The following is a 4,164-nucleotide window of genomic DNA, read 5'->3' on the forward strand; positions in this document are numbered from 1 at the left end:
TTATATATGTATATACAACAGGGCCATTTAATCAGCATTGCTACGACATCACCAAAAAAAAAATGGAATGTTATTTGCTTCTACTTCAATCTATCCATAATCCATCTTCATTGTTTTGTCGGCATACGTGTAAATGCAATAGGCAAAGAAGAAGTAGATGTCAGTTATGCAAAAGAAGATTAATCATTTAAATTTTTTTAAAGAATTCATAGAGAATTTTCTCATAGGTTTTCAAATATTTTCATTTCTTTACTCCCTGAATATTTTTTTGTATATTTTTAACTCTTACCTTATCTTGGAGATAATATTATAAATACCTTTTAGTCTAATTATACACCGAAACAGCCTGATAACTAGTAATGAAATTGTTTGTATTTTGGGAATATTAAAAAAAAACAGAAACCGAAAATCAACATTGTGATCCTTAAAATTTAAAGAATGTTTTTGAGAAGAGCAGTTTAGCTGTTACAAAGTGTGCTTGAAATCAGCAACAAGCAAATGTTACGATGGAGAGGAAAAACTTAAACAAACAACAGGAGATAGGCAAGAATAACTTTAATGTCGATCCTCAATTCTACTCTGAGTCCAACTAGGATTTACAATTATAACTCTGCAGCAAATCTTCAAGTTTACTCTCCATCTTTTATGCACACACATGTATGTAGTTAAGAAGGAGGAGTTAAATAATAATGACAACAACTTAACATAAGAAAATTTACTATTTAGTTTGTCAACCAAAAAAAACACAAAAAAAACAATTGAGATAAAATATACAATCGATACACTACACTGTATGACAAAAAAAAAACTAATAAATATAAGTACAGTCCATCACCTTATCAAACAAACTTAAAATTGACTTTGTAAATCTATTATACAGATTAGATCTAGATAAATGACCAATTGTAAATGTTGTGGACAGCTTCAGTTGCATGTTATTTACTCAAAATTATCCCTGTGTACTGGTTAATTCACTCCACTTCCGAAAATTGAAAAAAAAAGAATATAACAGTTGGGTTCATACTGTAATACAGAACACTACTTCAAGATATGTAAGAAAGTATCAAATATGATAAGGAAATTTATTATAGAAAGAAAGACGGTAGGGTACAATAAAATATTTTACTGCAAAATTAGTTGTCTCTAAAGAACTAATCAAGCTTTTAACAATGATCAACGCAGTAAGAAGAACACATTATTGAGGGTGGGTTTCTCCCAACTTCCAAGCAAATAATGAAACTAATAAACTTCTTGTCGAAGCCATTGAAAAGACTGGAGTCACTGGGAAATTCAAAATCGGAATGGATATTGCTATTTCCAAATTTTACAAAAGTGGAAGGTACGATTTGGATTTCAAGAATTATGTATCCAAAGAAGGTGATAGGCTTAGGTCCAACACTCTTGTTGAAATATATAAGGGATTCAACAAGGATTCTCTCATCATATACATTGAAGATGATTGGGAGGGGTGTACTGCATTGACATCTCAAACTGATATTCAGATTGTCGGAGATGATATCACAATCACTAAATCTAGGTGTATTCAATGCATGTTGACTAGAAATCTTGCAACTGTTTTCGCTTGAAAGTATATCAAATGGGTTAAGGTACTTATTTTATTTGTGCCCACAATCTTGACAAGAGCAAAGGCTGGGGTACCATGGTCTCTCATAGATTTAGTGATTTTTTCATGGGTGATTTTCTCATTAGTGTATCCACTGGTCAAATCAAGGCTGGAGCTCCTTGTATATCTGACCGTTTGTTTAAATACAATCAATTGTTGCTTATCAAAGAGGAATTCGGATGAAACGCTCAATATGTCAGTGACAAGTTTAGAATGCCTTTTTAATTATCTAAAAGGATATTTCTTTATTAAATTATTTGATTGTTTAGAAAAATCTTAACTGAATGACAAAAAAAATATATCTTTATTTATTCAATTATTTCTATGTATTACACGTGTACTCTAATATAAAAAAATGTTATTTCGCTACGCTTTTGTCAAACTTTCCAGTTCACCCATCAAATTTTAAGTTTTTAATATTAGTCTTTTTAAAGATTTTAGTAACTTAAGAAAAACAAATTACCTACTATATTCTGCTGATTGAAATATTTTGAAAGAAATATAATATAGATTACATTCATATGTAATTAAAATATCACTTTATTGAGCTGTATTTTAAATAAGCTACAAATGGGTATTGTAATCCCAAATGGTTGTTATGTATGAAATAATGAGTTCTCATTAATCTTAACTCCATCACACTAAAAAAAAAAATTCTCTAATGAGAAATCTGTCAGATTTTCGAAATGAATCACTAAAACATGATGATCTCATTCAAATAATAATATTAACGACCTCCCTATTGAATGTGGAGTTGTGAAATATTATTATTCAAAAGACTCAAAAAGATCTTTTTAAGACACTGAATGATCATTATTTAGTTGGAGGTTAATGAAAAATGGAGGACACGCCCTAATATGCTTACAACAAATGAGAACTTCCACGCACAATCTATTATACACTCTTTTTTTTTCAAAATACTTGCATTGTGACATAATATGATGTATGGGAATATTTAATTGTTTGTCTTTCATTTGCACACTGGAAAAATTGAAATATAGTTTGTTGTGTTTTTGTTTTGTTTTTTCAAATATAGAATTTATTAATAATTGAGTCTTTAAAGATTTTTGTGTTATCATTTTGATTTTAATCTTTTTGATTTATTAATATTTATAAAAGTGTTTTTTTATCTTTCTCTATCTGATAAATAAAATAACTTTTTAATATTGATTTCTTTTGATTCAAGTTTTTAATATGTATATATATATTTTTTAGTATCATATATTAACAGGGGCGTCCACAGAACTTAAACTCTTGAGGGGGCTTAGTTTTTGGACTTTTCTTTTCCAAATATAATTTATTCGAACAAAAAATTGAAATATTAAATTTTTTGCTTTGCTGCATTATGGGGCCGAATGACCTTTTTTTAAAGAAAATATATCTTTCAAAAAAAAAAAATACTTATATCTTCGTGTAAATTTTTTTCATCCTGACCAAAAAAAATCCTTCATTTGGAGAATGCAGCCCTCCAGCCACCTCGTGCAGACGCACCTGATTTATGGCAATCAATTTTGCCTTTACCAATTTTTCTTTGTTTCTCCGTAAAACCTTTGATTTTCTTGTATGTAGTCATGACGAATAGTTATAATTCTATGGAATAGAGAACAATCAAACAAGAACTTCTTTTGTTCGTTTATTAAGGTTTGCATTTTAATTATTTTAGTTATTTTTAGAGATGAGATGAGTAAAAAAAATTAAATTACACTTTCATTTTATTTCTTGAAAAAAAATTTCAAATATTAAATTTTCTATTAAAAAGCAAAAATTCATTAATTTGGGGGAGCATTTTTTTCAAACCGTAGAAAAGAAATAAATAGATAAATACCAATAATTAATATAAATTGGATTCGCAAATTATACATTATTTTCCCGATACCGATTCCAGAAAAAATACGCGATTCCAATTAATAATTCCATCATAAGTCATTTTATTTTGCCTTTAAAAGAAAAATGGTAACTGGGGTACAATTATTTCCCAATTAACTCAATTTTCGTATACAAATATATAAGGAAAATTTTGTGCGTAGGAAAAAAAATATGGTATGAGTCACATTAATTAAGAAGTTTCTACGGAATATGATAATAAAAAAAGTATGTATACATAATTGAGTATATTAGAAGATTAACCAATCTAATTTATAATTCAACACATTTATGAAGAAAAAAAAAGATCTAGAGATATTAATATATTATTTCTTTTTGAAGTGAAAAAAGAAAAGAAAAAGCGATATCTTTGACACGATTTATCTTCTTCAAATTGTTAGATTTATATGTGTACATAGTACCAACAAACATCCAAATGCATTTCTTTCTCTCCTTGTATCAAGAATTTCATCGATAGGTATGCATACAATCGACATTTCATTTTTATTCTATTTTAGAAATAAGACGGAGGTGTAAATCTAGTTTATACTATAATATCATTAATTTTTAAATTCAAGTATTTATTAATGATTTCTCATTTTTTTCTAAAGGTTATTTCTTACGTCCTTCTCACTACAGAAATAAGTCTAAGAGGACATTAAAATAAGATTATTTCT

The 4,164-nt window shown here is 27.8% G+C and overlaps 1 pseudogene; it reads left to right on the forward strand.

The window, feature by feature from the left end:
- Positions 1-506: 506 nt before the first annotated feature.
- LOC139906977 (enolase-like) lies at positions 507-1,849 on the forward strand (annotated as a pseudogene).
- The last annotated feature ends 2,315 nt before the right edge of the window (positions 1,850-4,164 follow it).

The sequence above is a fragment of the Lepeophtheirus salmonis genome, chromosome 13 (assembly GCF_016086655.4).
Source record: "Lepeophtheirus salmonis chromosome 13, UVic_Lsal_1.4, whole genome shotgun sequence".
Classification (NCBI taxonomy): domain Eukaryota; kingdom Metazoa; phylum Arthropoda; class Copepoda; order Siphonostomatoida; family Caligidae; genus Lepeophtheirus; species Lepeophtheirus salmonis.